This window comes from Pezoporus wallicus, unplaced genomic scaffold, assembly GCF_028554395.1.
Source record: "Pezoporus wallicus isolate ANWC-B61680 ecotype Strahan unplaced genomic scaffold, APGP_CSIRO_Pwel_v1 contig_5418, whole genome shotgun sequence".
NCBI classification, from domain to species: Eukaryota; Metazoa; Chordata; class Aves; order Psittaciformes; family Psittacidae; genus Pezoporus; species Pezoporus wallicus.
The window spans coordinates 2764627-2784267 of record NW_026640709.1 but is presented as its reverse complement, the minus strand read 5'-3'; the positions used below and the strand labels follow the sequence as shown (position 1 = coordinate 2784267).

The 19641-nt window shown below is 38.9% G+C and overlaps 1 long non-coding RNA gene across 1 annotated transcript; it reads right to left on the bottom strand.

The window, feature by feature from the left end:
- Positions 1-370: 370 nt before the first annotated feature.
- Positions 371-19256, bottom strand: LOC130604987 (uncharacterized). The gene is made up of 3 exons (XR_008973582.1): positions 19168-19256; positions 4813-4977; positions 371-1673 (listed from the first exon to the last, which is right to left on the bottom strand). It is a non-coding gene; the product is annotated as an uncharacterized LOC130604987 (long non-coding RNA).
- Positions 19257-19641: the final 385 nt, after the last annotated feature.

The window sequence follows — 19641 nt, the reverse complement described above, 5'->3', positions numbered from 1 at the left end:
CATGGGATATTTACTTTAGATACAGACTAAATATCTTTCATTGGTTGCAGTGAAGTTTAGAATGTACAAGATGTAAAAGACATTCCTTAAAATTGGATAACTTCATATATTTGAAATACATCAGCTTTTTTCATTGTATTTTCGACTTAATCATTGTATTTGTTGATATTTTTATTTTATACCTCCTAGAAGGCAAATGAGTTAAAAGTTAACTTAGAGCAAACTTTAGGATACACGGTCTTCAAAAGGCTTAAAAATAAGTCAAAGTATGTTGATTCATCTTTACTGTGTAAATCCTGCTGACTCTTAACCAGGCTCAATAATAGTGTGACAGTGTGAGGAAGTGTTTGTTGAGATCCTACTGTCATCTTTACCTTATGCTAAAATTAAGAAAAAAAGTCAAGACAAGGATTAAATTATGAATGCAGTAGTTGGTGTAGTTGTTACTTTTTTAAAAAAATTGTTTATTTTTTCTCAGCAACTGTTTTTTCTCCTTAGAGGATTGTCAAGACAGCAAAGATAATGGTGTCATTTCATGTCTCCCATCTCCTTATTTCATATGTGAAGAGCAGACCCCAAGCAGACTACGGGTTCTAGCCCTTGCCTTCTATTCTGAGACTCTCAACAGTGGTGCAAATTGTGGGGTTTGCAAGGAACAGAGGCACTTATGGATTGGAATTTGGACTGAGATCACTACTAGATCATTTCACACAGACTTCCAAAAAAATAGAATCCCCAAAACCCAATCATATGATAACTTCTGGCTGAACTCCTGCCCAACTTGAACTGGAGTCAAATATTGCTTTAACTGAACTAAATCTGCCTTGGCCCTCCTGGCTTTCAAATAAAGCAGTTGTTATTTTTGTTTTGTTTTTTCCCTATTATATGAACAAATCTGCTTGGGATGTCCTTAAACCTCGGTGAGCTGATTCACTCCAAAGTAGTATTAGATGATTTAGACAAATGATCTGAGTTACTGATTTCATGGCTGGAGAGAGTGAGTAAGATGTGTGCTCTGTCCCTTGGCTGTCACACTGCTTTAATATATCACTGTTAACATCCCAGTGATTGTGTTGATTACTGCTCTGGATTCTCTATTTATATATGAACTGTATGAAACTCTCTCTGGAAAAACAAAAGAGTACTTTGGCTTATCTGTTTTTGTCTTGGCACATTAAGCCAATTTTTCTAATCATCTGATCTGAAGTGAAATAGAGGGACAAGTTTCACTTGTATTGCATTGAAATGCCTTGTGCTTGCAACCATACAGCTCCTTGCTGGCAGCTCATGCACTCAAAATTTAGGCAAGATTTGCATGGCCCAGTAACAAAATAACATATTACAGTAGGGGCTTTTTGAGTGCTTGAAAGGCATGGTGATGACCTAAGACTAGCATTTTGTCCAAACCTGAAGATCTGTTCCAATATATTCCAGTCAATTTTTACCTTGGGATTTGGAAGTAAAGGCAGGGATTCAAAATCTGCTTTTATTTATGAACATTGTGTAGGAGGCCTTCACAGTTTAGAGCAGGATAACTTTCAAGTCTATAGAGATAAATGTGCCATGTGGTGCCAGGAGAATACGGTTGCTTTTCTCAGATAACTATTTCTATACCCACAACTCTGTAAGTTTCCTCTTCACAGCTGCCCTGCCATGAGACCTAAAATTTTAACCTACAATAAAATAGATGTACGTCAGCATTAAATTTCATATTGGTATTCACCAAATTTGCAGAGGTAGGCACTGCACTTCAGATTGCAAACAATGATTTTTTTATAATGATGAAGATTTTACAAGTCACATGCCTACAAACTGCCTAACAAAGCTTTTATTATTCCTCTTCTAGTTGTTTTTTTTTTATGACATGGAAATTGAGGTTGAGCTGCTTTTTTAATTCATGAATGTTGAGATAGCTAACAGAAAGATTTGGCCTCTGATTCGGAGTGGGACAGGTAATATGGTTTTATTTGTTTCCTATTGAAGAGTGCTTCCAGCATCTGCTAAGTGGAAAGCAAACAAATGACGCTTGAAATGGAGGAGCAGCTTAAGCCCAAATTTGTGACCATTAAAGTTTTGTTTCTTTTCCTTGCTAACTCAAAGCTGTATCTTGCCAGGTTTTCAAAAGTGTTATACAGATGCATGAAGCAAATGTATTTGCTGATTCACTTCATAAATTGTACGCACCCCGAACCACAAGCAAAAGGAGGCAGTAACTTTTACAGTATTGCCTAAGAAGCACAATTCCATTTTTAAGAGATCAAAAGGATAGGGACAAAATCTGTAGCTAGCAGAATGGACACCTGGGGTGCAAGCCAAACAGTTTTCTATCAAATAGGGCAGATATAAACTACCTTGTATATTGTTGAGCTTCACCTACAAGCACATTTATTACCTAGTACAGGTATACAAAGGCCTTGCTATTAAACTAACCTGCAAAAAGTGCTACAGCTTCTCAGGTATTGTTTCATCCTCCCTCTCATTTCTTCTGTTCCTTTATCTTCATTACCTTCTACTTGATCATTAAAAAAAAAAAAGGGCAAGAAATGAAAATAGCAGAAGAAAATGTGAGGACAAAGGATGAAAAGCAAGAAGAAAAAGCAATAATTGTTACAGTAGAACCTGAAAAAGATTTGGTTTCAATGTCTTCAGGTTTTTTGAATTTCTCATTGAGATGTTAAAAAATGTAGAGTAAACATGAAGTTTTTTGAATTTTTCTTGAAACATACTTACCATTTTTCACCCGGCACTGCTGCCAACTTTCTGACTGTGTAGTACAAACAGCTTTTCAGCTACTCCTACAATGGTGCATTCAGAAAAAGATGCATGTGCTAATGGCACCTGCACAGCCACTCATTTATGGCAGTCAGGGAGCAAGTGAACATGCCAATCAGATAATATATGCAGGTTGGATAACTATATATCTAACTACCTGCCTGTGTGTGGTACTGTAGTTAAGTGAAGGCAGTGGGGTGACATCGAGGCTGGTATGTTCTCTAGGGTTACATCCATTTTGTCCATAGCAGGAAACTGGTTTTGCAGTAGTAATGTATAATTTACATTATCAATATAGTATAAAATAAGTTGTCGACCTTCTGAGTTGCAGATTCAAAGAAAAGAAAAATTAGTCTGAACCAGAATGTTTCTCAGCATCAAGTGCATCACACTTTTTTTCTTGTGATATGAATATGTGAACATCTTTTAATATATATCGCATTAATGAAATAGTGTGTGTGTTTTATATGTTTATCATATCTGTATGTGTGTTTGGTAAGTAGCTTTCTTTAATGCAAGCACATGACTACAAAGAGAACATTCATCTCTGATACTGGAAATATTAAGGCCTAAGGAATATTGGCTAGACACACTTTGGAGCTGTGAAATAATTCTTGCCACCGGTATTTCTAATGAAGACCATCTGCAAATGGCTTTATTTTTTGTTCCAAAAAAGAATTCAAATTGTTTTTAATCCAGCTGAACTTTTGAGGGATTAGCTATTATGTTCTCATTACTCCTTTCACTTACAAATGACTTTCGGGAGCAAGTCCATCACTGAATCAGTTCACCAAGCAGATTATCTCATTTCATAACTGAAAAAAAACAAACACCAAAACTTCCAAAAAACAAAAAAAACCCACAAAACCTCCCAAATCAAATGAATCTTCTACCTCACTATAAATTCAGCTTAAAATTGTCTGATTTTATTTAGTGTGCAGTTTTAGCTAATAATAATAATTTACATATTGTAGGCTTCTGGATAGAAAATTTTAACTCTTTTTCAACACTCATCTTTAAAAATAACTGGGAGAATCCAAAGAATACTTGTGCTTCTGATTGATTCATTATTACCTTTTGGGAATTTACTTAATGATTTTCAGATTTTTTTGGGAAAATGTAAGTAAAATTAGCAGATGAGTATACAATGAATATTGAAAGAAACCCACAACAAAACGTCTGTAGATGTATTCATTCAGACTTTAGGAAAACTTAACTTACTCTTTGACTAAAGTGTTTTCTGAACTCTCCAGAACTGTGTTTTTTATTGCAGGTTATATCCTTCTAAATTCATTGTAAGCAAAGGAAATGTGGCACTGCAATAGAGTGTAGGTGAAATACAAGGTTATCAAGTGACAGAACATTTGACTTTTGCTGTGCAACTAATTTCCCATGTTCTCAATTCTGTGTCACTGAAATAGGAAATATAGGAATATATACCCCGAGGTACAGTGTTCCTGCATTCAGTTTGTGTAATTTTCAGGCAGGAGGTCTGACTAAATGGTTATCGTAGTCCCTTTCGGATTAAAATTCAGGAATTTTAGCTGCTAGGACTAGAATATTGTTTATAATATTACGGTGGGTTTCTAATTCATTCAGCATAAAAACCCCAAACCAAAACAGTAAATGTTATTTCTTTATGTAGGGCAATGTTTTCATCTGATGGAAAATGGAATAACCCACTAAAGTCAAAATGAAGTGACAATGATGTAGTCAGGCTGAGGATTCTCCTACAAAATTGAACATTCAAAAGCAGTATTCATGTTACTCATTACTGTAATTCCCTGGTAGAGTGTTCCCGATAATTATCCCTGTAAGTGCAACAGAGAATAGAGAAACACCCTGCTTCAGTCTACCTTGCAGACCATAAATCATCCCTGCTGTTTCCCAGGGGTGTCTATGCTGAATTCTACCTGGTGTGCCTTCAGCAGTATCTCCTCTCCATTTCTCCTCTATCCTCCTCCTCTCACTCACCTAGCAAGAGTTTTCTAGTAGCAGCCCTGCCTGACTTGACTGCATAATTCATGCCTTGCCACTCACCATATTTTCTCCCTGGAGGGAGCTAGGGACTTGGTCCAGAAATCCTGGCGATCAGCACCGTGGTGCGGCACAGTTCAGTCTGCTGGGAAACTGGGAGGAGAGAGCCCTGTGGTGTGCATGCATGTGTGAGAATGTGGGAGCCAAGGTCCTTCCCAGGGCACTGTGCTGGGAGACAAAACGCAAGTCAAGAACAGACACGTGTTTCTGGTGAGAATCAGAAAAAATAAAAATAGAAAAAGCCATAACAGGTGAAGTAAGTATCTTTTCTTCCCTCATTCGTGTGCAAAGAGCAAACCCTTAGTGCCAGCCCCTGAAGACTAATGTTTGCAGCTCCACATTTCCCATGGCTGCCTAGAAGCCTTCCATCCCATCAGACCATGGAAATGTTCAACAGCCCTGGGATATCTGGAGCCAGAAACCAAAGCATGGTATTCCACAGCAGCTGAGCTATGTGTGTCTGAGCTGCTTCCCGTGGCTCTCTTAGCCATTTCTTGGCCTGGGAGAGAGACATATCTGTGGGTTTCTGTGAGGATACTCACCATTGGGTTCCCCTACCACATTGCAGCATTGTGTCTTGATGCCACAGGCAGAGAGAGGAGCCATGGCGACAGGCAGCTCTGGGAATCCTTTGTAGCTAGCAGGGACTAGCCATGCCACAGCAGTAACTGGTACCATTGCCCAGGCTAGTCTCTGTCTTTCACTGGGCTGTGCACAGGCAGGCACATGGTAGCTGTGTAGAATAACTGACAAAATAGCATTGGGTGAATAGCCGTACGAGGTGTGCAGGCCAGCAAGACAAAGGGTGATTGGTACCTGCTGTACTGGGTTTCGGATGTGACTGCCTAGGCATATACCGGTCATCTGACAATCTTGAACTTGGTATTTCATTGGCAGTGGTGGAGGAGAGTCTTAAGAATTCAGAGATTAGAGGGAAGCGAGGATGGATGAACAGTTTTTTTTAAAGCAAAGAGCAGGCCTGCTGCTGCTCTGGAGCTTTCCTCTCTCTCTGTAGATTAAGGGAGGCTCCAGTTCCTTCAGGGCTTTCCCCAGGTGCTGGCTAGTGTGTGAGCTCATGCCCTGACAGGAAGGATGCATATTGTGCTCACTGAGGATGAGATACGTGTGCGCCATGGCATTTTTGAATTGTATGTGGGAGCATGGAAATTACTGTACACAGTGGTGCAGGGTCTGTGTCCTGTCTTAATGGATATATTCTGGCAGACCAGGAAAATTCCTGGGGATCATCCACACTGGTTAGCATACAGAACAAGAGGTTTCCTCACTGGGATTTCAATTAGGCACGGTACTGTGTGCAGAAAAAAAAACGAACACTGTGTGCATTGCCAGAGAATTTGGCCTCAGGGGAGCTGACGGGGATGCTGTGACAGGACACTGTAAACACAATGACTTATATTTCCAATCAGGATTAGTAATTGTTCAGGCTATCAAACATAAATGTGTTTAGACAAATGGATTTTATATCAAGCTTTTGGTCATATGTATTCATGCACTGCCACATCAATTGAAAGCAGGATGAGAGCCATCAAAGGAGCAGTAGGTTATGGGCAATCTGACCTCATGGGTCCTGGGAAAAGTGTAGGTTTCAGTGCTAAGTACACAAATCAGCCATGCTAAGCCTGTATGGGAGAAGAATGGCCAGAATATGTTGCTCATCAGTAAGGCATGAGAGGAGTCAGTTTAAAGTTTGTGCACACACACATTGGGAACGTGTATACTCCTCTCTGTTTCAGGGTTGACTTGTTTACCGACATGCCCATCAGCTATATTAGCAGCACTGTGCCTCAAAGTTTCTGGATAACTTGCTGGTACTTAACCAATGATAACCAGGTATAGAATTTGGTTCCTATGGGGAGATTGATGCTGTAGGGACAGAAATCACAGATCTATTATCCATTGAATAAGACGGTGGAGAGCTCACTGGCCCTAATAGCCCTCCTCCCTGGCAAGCTGACCATTTGGTGGAGAGGTCCTTTCGCTGCCTCTGAGTCACACAGATTCTGTCCCACTGTGATTTGGTGGGAAGCACACTGCCTGGCCTGGCATGACACTTGTACAGGTGGCACCTTTTCATGTTGTTCATATTCAGATTGGTTCTAGAAGAATATTTGGCAAAAATCAAATACATATCTCAGTAGAGAGACCTGGCTGCAAAATGCAGCTATGAGATAAGCAAATATATATATATAGTAAATGTGAGAACTGTCTCTTATAGCAGCATAACTCACAGGTACAAAACTACCAATTAGATATGCTTGTGAAGTTGTTGGACTTGCATGTACAGCACAAACTGAATGTGAAAATTTGGCCCACATGTGTACCTCTCATATCTGGCATTTAGAATTCTGAGGAATTAAACTCTAAAATGTCTCAGTACTTTTGTTAATGAACAAAGTTAGCATTATTGTTAGCCAAATTTCTAAACAAATTACAGAAGTTATGATGAGATTTTCCATACTCAAATTTTTAGAATAAAAACCCCATGAACAGCATGAAAAGTGGATTGCCCACTTCATTCTCTCTCTCATTTAGGAAAAATCTTGCCAGAGCTCAGGCAGCTGCCAAGATTGCAAAAGCTAAACAATTCACAAATGTGGGCGCAACACTTGTGCCTCTGAAGTCCAGGCAAGGGATTGGCATCCCATTTGGAGGGAAAGCAGAGGAAACCCTAGCTGACTCAGAGACAGGTGGAGGTACAAAGCACTGGCGTTGGCTTAATCATGAAACTGACTGTAAGGGAAAATTTTTATTGCCAAAGGATACCCTCATTTGTGATCTGCTCCACAGTTCTTGGGTAAAAAAAATAAATATTTCTCCTTGGTGCTCAACCGACTTACCAGCATATGAGCTAGTATGGGCACAGGTAGGAGAACCACCTTACTAGACCTGATCCAAATGCCGCTGCAGTCAATCAGATAAGAATAAAAGAGTTAGTCACTGAAGAGCCATTATACTGAAATATCTAGCATTTGTTACTGATCTGAGTTATGACACAGACTAATGGCTAAGAAAAGGCTTTCTTTCCCATTTCTCCTTAGTTATTTTTTTTTTAATAAGAAATTTTTTAAATAGTCCTCTTTTGGCTACTTGAATTAGAACTTTTGTTTCCTTTAAGCTGGAACGGTTTACAAAATTAAAATCTGTGAAATCTTTGTAAATTTAGACAATAAAAGATTAAAGAAAGAAAGATCAGCATTGTAACAAGATATTGCAAAATTATTGAAATTAAATGCTTCATCTGCACTCAGCACACACATTTTTCAGATTTTTCAATTTGTGAAATTATTGAGATTTTCGTCTTTCATCCTGATCTGAAAGAAAAAAAGAACTAGCAGTTTAGAACTACCCACAGTAACAGAAGGGAGTTTCCTGTTCTGCTTCGTTCCAATTTGGTTGCTCTCTGTTGTGAAGTTATTTGCTAAGGGCCACGTATTCCTATAATTTATAAAGGCCTTCTAATGGAAGAGATGGGATGAGGCAATGGAAGTTGGTAAGTACTTCCTGAGTATGAAGACCAAAGCAGCTCGTAACTTGTGCTCCCCCCTTCTGCTCTATTCATTCCCCAAACTGGCATTATTCCTCATATTTTTATTGGGCACAGACAAGCAAAGCACCTTGCTAATACACAAGTCTCAGCCATACTCAGAGACCTTAATGAAAGGGTGGTTAAACTTCCTGCAGACTAGGTTTCAAAACATAGGAATATTTTTGAATGCAATTAAAAATCTTAATAGATTTCCCAAAGCCAGTCCAGAATAAAGAAAATTCTTCTTTGGCAACTTTCAAATAATGGAGAAAATTCAGACCACAATGTCTCTGAAGCTATCCCTAGAGTCAAACTGGAATTTTTATTGCTGCATTGCCTTTTTAGTCGTGCCACTTTTTAGCACTTTAAGTTCTCAAATGAAATGATAGATCTATGAGCAAAAGTTTCTGATGCAGTTAGAAGCAGCCTATTCAGCCTGTGTTGTATATGAATTGCTGGCCATTCCATTTCATTCAAACCTCAGCACTCTTAAGGTTTTCAGGAAGTTATTCAATGCCATACCATCAAGAAATTTTGCATGCTGCACTAAGGGCAGCTGTGATTCCATGCTGGTGGAACTCATCCATGTTCATGTTTAAGGGCCTCTGTCAGTGACTGCACAGTCACATATGTATAATAATTAGGTGGAATTGCTCCAGATTAAAGAAATGCCCAGCCAAAACCACATCACAGCTCAGATACCACAAACTTACCTCATCAGCAAAAGAATTCCAATAAGAAAAGATTCATTTTGCAACAATTTGCATCCAATGGTGTATAAATACATCAATCAGACATTATGTCTGAAGACCTCCAAATTGGGGTTCAACAAGTGTGTTAAAATAGACTCATTGTTATCTCCCTTTCAGAGAAGAGTCTGGGCAAAGTTCTTAGTTTTCTGCCAGATTTTCACTGAAGACAGGTATAAGCCATTATCACTGCTAGTGTGAGCATTGTAAGTATGGAAGTGTGACTCACAACCACACCACCCCTCACCCGCATCCTGCACAGGAAGTGAGGTGCCTTTCTTCAGATACTTACAGCCTGATGGGGCAGCGAAAGAGACAAGGAAAGCAGTGACAAAGAGTGCTGAAGGACTGCCATCGCTAACATATTAAGTCATGGTTGTGCTAGAAACAAGTTGCAGGTGCCCTTGCAACCAGCCCAGCACCTTGTTATTCTCTGCCATGTAACTGTTGAAACCAATTAGCCCCGTATACATACATTTTAACTGTTCCTCCTTAAATTTGGACTTTTCTGCATTATCAAATACATAAATTTTTATTGTTTAGGGATGTGTTTAGGGATTTATAAGATTTTCTGGGATCAGAAAATTGTAATATGACTGAAATAAGTCTCCTTAAAGTCTGTGTTCATGAGCTGAAAAAGGTTTAAAATATAACTATCTCTTTTTGAGCTCAGATATAGAAATATTTGAAAGCAAAAAATTATTCTTTAGTTTGTTAGCACTATTAAATCTGCAAACACTGTCATTTCTGATTAGGAATAAGAGTAACAATTACCACCCTCTCCTTCCTGATCTTCATAAATCGGAATCCTATGTCCTGTGAGTGAACACGTACAGACTGCATAAATAAAGGAGACATTTTAACAAATTCTCTACACAGGATATTTTGCTCCCATTTTAAAGTCAATAATACCCATCGAATCCTAAACCATCTGACTTCACCTTTATGCTATGAAATACCCTTTTGGGTTATCACAAAGTAAAAATGGTTATTTAACACCTTGTATCATAGTAAAAGAAGTCAAAGGAAAAAAAGGTAAGCTCTGCTTTAGGTCCTGCTGATCAGTATTAACATTTTGAAGTACACCTAAAATAGACTGCTTCCCTGAGCTCACGTGTATTTAGTTCCTAGTAGTATACATGGACATTTACAAACATTACCCAAAAGATACCAAGAGAAAAAGCACTTGCCTTAGAGGACTAATCTGAGTTTCAAAATTACATATTCTTGCTATTACCCCATGAGTCCAGATAGTAAGATATTAAACAGCAAAACCAATCCACGTCCTCTCAGTGTGGTTCAGGAGGATTTTTGTCTGTGTATGTACATATTATAAATGCCATGTCTTTGTGGGTACATGTATATGTGCACTTGACATACGCATGCACACACCAATGTGTGTGTATCCAAAATATGTGCTACATATATTATTTTATATGAGCCAGTAGTGATAGGACAAATGGCAATGGCTTTAAAATGAAAGAAGGTAGCTTTAGATTACATATTAGGAATAAGGTTTTTTACTACGAGGGTGGTGAGACACTGGCACAGGCTGCCCTGAGGAGCTCTGGCTGCCCCATCTCTGGAAATGTTCAAGGCCAGGTTGGATGGGGCTTGAAGCAACCTGGACTAGTGGAGGGTGTCCCTGCCTGTAGCAGGGGATTGGGACTAGGTGACCTTCAAGGTCCCTTCCAACCCAAATCATTCTACGATTCTGTCATAGGAAGAAGTTGCTCCACAGACATTGACGTATAAATGAGTATGGATGAGGAGAATCTGAAAAAGCAAGGTGGAAACCAGTGCATTCCCTTTGCTTTATTGTGTACGGTTATATATCTTGTGCTGTAATTTTACCATTCTGAAAGCCCATTTCTATGAGATGTTTATTTCTCATTGATTTTTGTCTGAAATTATTCATCTAAATATTTTAAATGTTCATATTTTTCCTTAGGATAGGTAGCTGTTCTATTGATTCTGTTGTTTTCTTCCTATGATGCTTATCTATTAAGAAACTAGCCCAAGACTAATTTCATATGACACACTCTCCAAACTTTCTCACCAAGTATTAATATGTGTAGGGCTCTTTCCTGACCTCTCTGAAATAAATCTATATCCATTTTGCTGTAGCAGTCACCATGTTGCCTAGTGGATCATTGCTATTAAGGGTATAAATCTGGTGCCTTGGCAGTAAATTAAAGTATGGTTTGGCAACTATATTTAGGCTTTGATGTTATGAGTTGTCCTTTCCAAACAAGAGTTTCTGGGTGGTATTTTAAAGTTATGCTCTCTGCTGCTGTTTTCCTGGATATGATAACACTGCAACATGTCTGTTTTGTTAGAGTCTGTGCTGTATGAATCCTGCACATTTACTGGTCTCTTATTATGACTCTTTTTTTCCCAGAAGTGGAAATGACAACAAATGAGTTCACACTGCATGGACTCAAGTACCTCAAGGTACCTCGGAGCACAGCCAGAACCCAGAGGGGAGTGGACCAAGCCTGCAACAAGAGCCATCAGAGGGGAATAACTCACCCTTGCCCTCTCATACCTGACCCTTGTCCTTCTTGTTGGTTGGCTGCTGAGTGCCTGAAAATGTCACTTCCAACCTCAGGTGCGAAACTGTGTAACTTACTGTTTTGAAGAACTTTCCTGCATTTCTGCCAGGGGCAGGAAGCTGTCTCCCTCAGCCCCCGCGCTCCCCTGGCACATGCTGCCCACAGCCCTATGGCTGGTGGCTGCCCAAGGGTTTCAGTTCAGCTAAGAACACTGTGAGCACCCAGCTGTCAGAGGACAGCGGAGTATGACAGACTTGCTCATCTAGTCCCCAGTTAATAAACGTTGAAATAACTCCATATTTTTTCTACTTTAAGTCCTGCCGGTTTCAATTGTGTATCCTGTCTTCTGCACAGAGGTGAGACATCAATCTCCAAATAAGTCTGCACATATTTCGGTACATCTAATATGTACCAACAAAGGGATGCACACATTCTTTCACTGAGGTGAGGCAGCAGCGTCTCAGGTAGAGGAGACTGAGGTTGCCATATTGTGTACAGGCCCAGTGCAGGATCTCAAACCCCAGCAGTAAAGAATAACAGACATTTTGCTTCAGGAGTGGACATTCAACGTAAACTGCTTTGCTTAGCAGCTGCAACCATGAATCTCAAACCACATACAGACAGAAGGGAGATAAGGTATCCACAAGAAACCTCCCAGGAGTCAAGATAACAACATTTTCCTAAATAAATAAAAAAATAAATAAATCTTCTTTTTCAACCCAAATCTTCAGATTTAGCTTTAAAAGAGCTCTATCAGATAAATTCAGCATTTCACAGCTGAATCATAGAATCATAGAATAGCTAGGGTTGGAAAGGACCTTAAGAACATCTAGTTCCAATCCCCCTGCAATGAGCAGGGGCACCTCCCACTGAACCACTAAACAATGTCACCCAAAGCTTTGTTCAACCTGGCCTTGGACACCATTTGTCATAGAAATCTACAAAGAAAAGAATCAGTTTAGAAACATGGAAGTAAAGAACCCTCCATCCTCTAGTCAGTTAAAATGTTCAAAATAGTCAGTTCAGGGATTCAGTAATACTGGACATTTTTATTTTTTGACCTGTGAGATGTACAGGCAGCCTCAGCTTAGCAGCATATTGGTGATCTGTGTTCATATTGTCAAAAAGCACAAAGAAATATTCTTTTCAAAGAAAAGATGCTCTCTCCCTTTCTGGGCAAAATTTGAGCTCACTTCTTGTGTGATGGTGTCTTGTGGGTTTAATTTTCACATGCTATTCTCAAATGTAGGTACACTTACAGCTGTAGAAATGGGAGAAAAAAAACAAAAGTCAATGCAAAATATAGCACACTTCCAAAGACCAAATCATGCCAGAACGTAGCAACTGGAATCTTCAAGGAACCCTGGGGAAGTTCTTTTCCCCATTTCTGCTGCCGCTCATAATGAACAACTTGGTTTTCCTCTACAAAATTCATTCCTTACTCTGCCAAAAGACTGCTGGCAAACATTTTTTCACATGAAACAAAGAGTCTGCAATTAAACACTTGTAGATAGCAGAACTCAGTGAGTTATGAATGCTCTGGAACATATAAACAATCCTACAAGAATCGCTTCCATAATGTGAGTCAACAAAGTGAACAAGTTCTAAGCATAATTTAATAAATTTTAATTTAATAAAGCTACACTTCTCTCTCATTAAAATGGTATTATGAGAATACTGCACTTCCACAATATTTTTAAAAGGTGGGCAATCAGCAAGAAAAGGCCATTTTTCATGTTTTCCTCAAGATATCGAGGTTAATGTACCTCTAAGCACAGCTCAGGCTAAAGAGAAAGTGTGAAACCTGTAGAAAAAACCTGTTAATTCTTCTGGAAGCAGGATCGAAATATTTTTCCTTTTTTCTCCCCACATCCCACATTTTTGTGTATCCTGAGAGACCATTCAATTCCCACTCTTTAGTTCTCTGAGTGCTGAGACAACCTTTATTAGTAGTTCTATGGTCAGGTGGACCAGCTGCTAACTTTTTTGTCATGATTTGTCTTGTGTATCACAGAAGCTTTACAGCAGCAGATGAAAGACTCAAGGAACTTTTACATTGTTTGGCTGAGAAGTGGAGTGAAGCATTTGTGGGTTCTGTGCCATGATAATACAGCTAGGTTGCTTTTTGGATCCAATACTGTCTTTAAATTGTGAAGATCTACCAGCACTGGACCAGTCAGGGTATTCATCTTGGCCAGTCCTTAGCATATTCAGCAATATGTCCCATTGCACAAGTGCAAGTCTCCTCAACTGATTCTTGTTTATGAGCAGTCATCCATCAGCTCAAGTTCTGATGAGATGCTGACTGTAGTCTGCAGGTGTAAATGTAAGCATAATTCTCCTGCCTCTCCCTAGAAAAGCAGCATGACTCCAGCCTAAGAATACACACCAGCTCATGTGGGAGCAAGCTTAAAAAAAGGCTGGGAAACATTGAATATTTGGGTTTGATTTATAAAAAAAATATTTTGACATTTCTAAACTGATTTTTTTCTAAGCATACTGGTCTCTGAAAATGCCAACTTGGGATGAAAATAGTTTTGAAAATATCAGCCTTTTTCCCTAGGAAGGAAATTTCATCTGTCAAGTAGCTGTAACATCCAAAACTAGTCAAGGGCCGAAATAAGTAGGAAACACATGCCCTAAATACGTACCTCTCTGTTTATTGCTGAACCCAAGGAATTTAGCTCAAATGGGAACCATTTGGATTGGGCTGCTTGCCTCTTTTTTTAATGGCCTAATTTTGCAGCAGTAGCCATGACTATCATAACAACCAAAACAAAGAAAAATATGGAGTTGGACTGAGAATTAGTACATTCTCTCTGCTCATGAGGGAGAAATCCAACCCAAACCTTCACTCCCAAACACACATTGCTGAATTTTCAGGACGTTTGACTGGGGATTCATAGCTTCTAACTCAAGTTCATCTCTGCTACCAATTGTTATCAGATATCGCTATGACAATCACCCTGCAGGCTTTTTATCTAGCAGGTTTGTGCTCTACATAAACCTCTATGTTTATCTAGCAGGTTTGTGCTCTACACCACCTTGGAGTTACAAAGTAGAGGAAAAGTGTCTTTAAGCCAAATTCTTTGTCCTCATAATTTTGGCAGCATCAGGGGATTCTGAATTAGCTTTTGTAGTTAAGCACATGCTTAGCTACATGCTGCTCTGATTTTTTACTTTCCTTCACTAGGAGTGATCACTGTCAGTTTCAGTAGGAAACCTGCTTTGTTCTTTTAACCCCGTGGTAGCAGGCTCCACTGAGTGTCTGCCTCCCTCCTATTCCTAAAGCCAGGGCCTGTACAATGCCTGCCCTGCATGGGTTTCACTGTCAGCCGCTCTGTTCAGTAGTTGCAGCAGAGGACTTTTCCCCCAGCTATATACAGATATTTACATTCCTTGTTTAATAATGTACTGAATAGAAGCCAGAAGAATTAAAGTGTGTGACTCACCATCCAGCCTGATCTTTTCTTAAGGTAAGGAAACTTTTTCTGCCTCTCAAATAAAAAGAGAGGGAATATGAAAGAACAACAAACAGAACAGCATAGGCATGACACAACCATGTATGGATCTGTGAAAGTAAAGGTGCTAATATTATATTGTCTTCTTTCCAAAGGGTCAGGGTTTGATCATGTTCACATACAAATTTAAAAATTTCTCAACATTTCAGCTGAGGGTGATAGGTAATAGACCTTCTGCTTGGGAAGGAGCCTGCTCTTTCTCCTCCCTTCCACTACTTCAAGGTCTTTTGCAAAGTAGTTTTGTAGTTATCTCTGTTCCTGTTAGATGAATCATTTAACTTCCACCTGTTGGGCTTCTGCTTTCTTTTCTTACTTGAAATAATAAATATCTTTGAATAAGGGTTTCTTGGTTTACAGTAGGGTTAACATTTGCACTGGGGAAATACTTTAAGCAGAAGATTATTGCTAACAATCCTTATTTTCTGAAAGAAAAGTAAGCTGTTTCTTGCCAGCACCATCTGTGAGAAACGGGATCCTCCCAAACATTTGGGAAAAATCCCTACTGCCAGCTCCTACACATCACATTATTTTTCCCCCTTGTAATGTGTCTTTTCTTAAACTAATAACTAATGTAGAAACCAACAGAGTCAACTGCAAACCTTACTCATGTACTCACCATCCTGGATGTGAGTGCCACAGCAGTACTGATGTGCCAGGAACACTTGCCTTGCTGAGATCCCCTAGTATGGCACGGCTGTCCAGGTATCACACACATATATAATAGCATGGCAGAGCTAGCCCATTCCTACCTGTGGAAAGCTGTAAGAAGACAGTTTATCACATGTGGAAAGATTGATGCTTTAGATGGAAATCTCAGTGAGGTTTGAGACTGTTCAGAATTCAGAGTAAAATGCAGGGTGATATTAGCTGTATCCCTAGCATCAGCGCCTTGAGCCTGTAGTACACAATAGAGCTCAATGGGCTGAGATCTTTAGAGTAAAGGCTGCTATACTGTGTTTCTGTCCATACTGTCTGATACTCTTTTGTTCTACTCTGTTCATGGGTTATTTCTTTATTTTCAGGAACAAAGGGAAGGAACTGGTGAGTTTCTGAAGCTTGAAACAGGTCAACTATGCGAGAGGGAGACAAATGATGGACAAAGCTGTAGCACAGCCTGTTCCCTCTCATCTCTATCCCTTCCAACTTAAAAACTGCTCAAAAACCCAGAAGAGGAACTGCAAGTGCTTGAGGTGCCAGGGAGTGAAAAGACTGATTTTTCATTGAATTCATTTTCTATCCAGAATTTGAAGGAAAAAGTGGAAATTAAGTATTTGGAAGAAAGGCAATTTCTTTTCAGCTCCCCTAAGAAATAGGGAGAAATGGAGCTTGAACTTTGTGCTTGGAAGTGCCTCTTCTGTAAGGGATCAGAGAAAATTTTAAGGGACATATTGGAGCTGTGATGGATGACTTGTGGTTGTGACTTTTCAGCAGGGAGAAGGAAAGGATGTTTTTAATTTCAGGTTCATGGAAAAATCTCATAAAAGAAGGAGAAGAATGGTAAACATGAACATGAAATGATTCAGGGGATTTAAAATGCAATGCAAAGCCTAAAAATGTGACCACTGACAACAAGGCAGACAAGCTATAAATGTAAGCAGTCATGAGAAGCTGGTCTGATATAAATGGCTTTAGGAATCTGAGGGGGAAAAATACATTACATTTGAGGTATTGAACCCAAGTCCTAAATAAATGCTTGAGAGACTCACTGCAATATGTATTTCTGCTACTATTTTCATAAATTTCCTTTCCAGAAGAGTCTGTTCTGGACAGCATGTCTGACCTCCAGCATAACTCACACAGTACAGTTTCAGCCAGTCTTTTCTGCATTAAACCAGAAACCCGTAGTTGAGTTAGATGTGGCCAGTTGTGTTTGCTGTTAAAAATCCCAAGCTGAACCTTGTTTCAACTGCCAGCCACTGGGCCTTCATATGCCTTTGACTACTAGATTCAAGAGCTTTTTAGTTGTAATTATTTACCTTTCTTTTTGATGTATTATCCCTGGCTCTCTCCATTCCATCCACATAATGTAAATGTTAGTGCAGAGTAGAAAGTGGGAGAAGAAACCTCCTCTATTCACAAAGATGTTGTCCACTGTTTGGCACTCTGAAATATCTGGTTCAACAAATAAAGTAAGCTGCAGAAGATAACGGTTTGAGGAATAGAACTGTAGTGCATGAAAATGGTTTTATTTTTTCCCCGCTTAAATATGACCCCCATGAGAAGTAGTGATGTTTCTGGAACAAGAAAGACCATAGCTGATCATGTTTATTTAAAATCAATTACTTCATCAATAACAATAGCTATTAAAAATCAGTGAGAGGGTTTTATTTCTTTGACTATCCTATGTCTCTATCTACCTGCATAGCATTAAAAAAAAACATTTAAAGATAAGTGAGAGAAAGGAAAAATTGTCCAGTATTTTGTGTTCAGACTTGTTTAAAAATTTAGTGGTAACTCTGTATTCAGCATGGGTTTGGAGTCAAATTTATTTTATACAGCCCATAAATTACCATATAATATGTCAAATTGCAGCACAGACTGATTTAAGTCATGCTTATTTGAAATAATTTTTGTGGGTTTTTTTTTTTTTAGTGCAAGTTTCTTGGGTCTATCTTTCCAAACTGAATATAAGTTTTCATATGACCTATTTTCATTTTTTTTTAATGAAACTTTGGGATTAAATCTACTTAAAAGATACAATTCTAGTTTCAACCACACATATCAAAGTTTTGCTATAGTTCTCCTGTCTGTATTATAATCCTTGAGAAAGAAGTATGCATCTTTTTATTTCTTCTTTTTTTTTTTCCAGAATCCTTCTAGGAAAACAGCTCACATCAGACAGGAGTATTTTCACCTTACTCTGTAAAATAACTAGTATTTGTATGAAATAATAATTATGAGCTTTTAAACTCACGTTAAAATGGCTCAGCCAGTGCACACACTGCAGCCTGGACAGATGCCTAATAACATTCAGCCATGTTTCCTGACAAAACTGTACACAGCAACAGATGAGTCTGAAAAAAGTACAGCAATGAATTCCTGCAGATGGATAGAGTTAAAAATTAAAAATAGGACCTTCAGAAAAAGAAGCAATATCAGGTGTGTGTAAGGTTTGGTTGGGTTTGGGTTTTTTTTGTCATCTTCAGTACTGATAGCAAGCGTTATCTGCACCTGCAGATGAGATTCTGTGAAATTATTCACACTCTTTATGGGGAGGTATCTTTGAAGTTTCTTCTCATCACTGAAGAGGATTTCCGCTCTATGGATTTCATTATTGGAAGGTGCCTCCTGCAGGAACTTTTCATTATTCACTCCTCAGTATGCCCTGCAAGATCTTCCTATCAGCCTGTTACCTATTGTCAGCTTTCCTATAGAATTCAATGGGGGATGGGGATAAAGCCATCCACTGCCCATGCTCTGTACCGGTAACGTCATATTGTACTGTGGGCAAATTGCTTTTATGGAGGATATAGGATAACAGAACTAAATTGGATGAATATGGTGGTAAAACATTTTATTAATTTAAAATGTCTCTTGTGTCATCTTCTTCCAGGACTGTTTTAAGTTTTCAGATTGCTAGAGTGCCTTGACCTATAAACTCATTGCTTGTCTTCATTAATGCTTTGACAGAGTTGCTATAGAAAAAGACATACACAAAAATCACAGTAACTGCTTTTTCATGGCCAGTTTATTGACCCTTTATTGTGGCCAAAAATAGAGATGAATATTATGTTTGTTTATGGTGTTAACTGCTTGCCTGCTGTTCATTGATTCTGCTATTTAGTCACTTTTTAGACCACAAGAAAATAAGAGCAGAAGAAAACTATTTAGGCATTGCAGCTTTATATAGCTGCACTTCCATTGCCATAAGAACCATATTGGAGTTCCTTAAACAATATATGTCAGTGAAAAAAAAATTACAACTTTTGAGACTGTCATTTTTGCATACTTTACATCACCAGCTATCACAGTTTCAATGAACTCACCCAGGCTCCTTCTCTGACTGTATGGGCAAGCTCAACATGAGGGAATTCCAAACATAATTGTCTCTTTTGGGGCCCTCTGCAAAGGGATCGTTACAAGCAGCAGGTCTTTTGCTTTCTTCCTCATACGGTGTATGCTGTAAATAAACTGTATTAAAAGCTTACCAAGATTTCCTTCTTTCTGACTCCTCTCACAAGGTCCCGAACACATGGTAGAGCTCAGCAGAGGGGTAATGCTGATGTCAGAAGAAAGACATCAGTGTTTATAGTGAATTGCTCTTCCCTGCTGTTTAGCAAATCACTTACAAGCTGATCTTGATTTCTTCACATGGTTTTGACATTTTTCAGTATTTGCCTGGATAATTACCTGGGAGCATGTCTGATCTGCTGTTTGTCCTGATGGCTCAGTAGCCAACTTTTGTGTTGTACAGCTGGTCACCTAATTAATGGAAGATAACTTTTTTTCCAGCTGAAGAA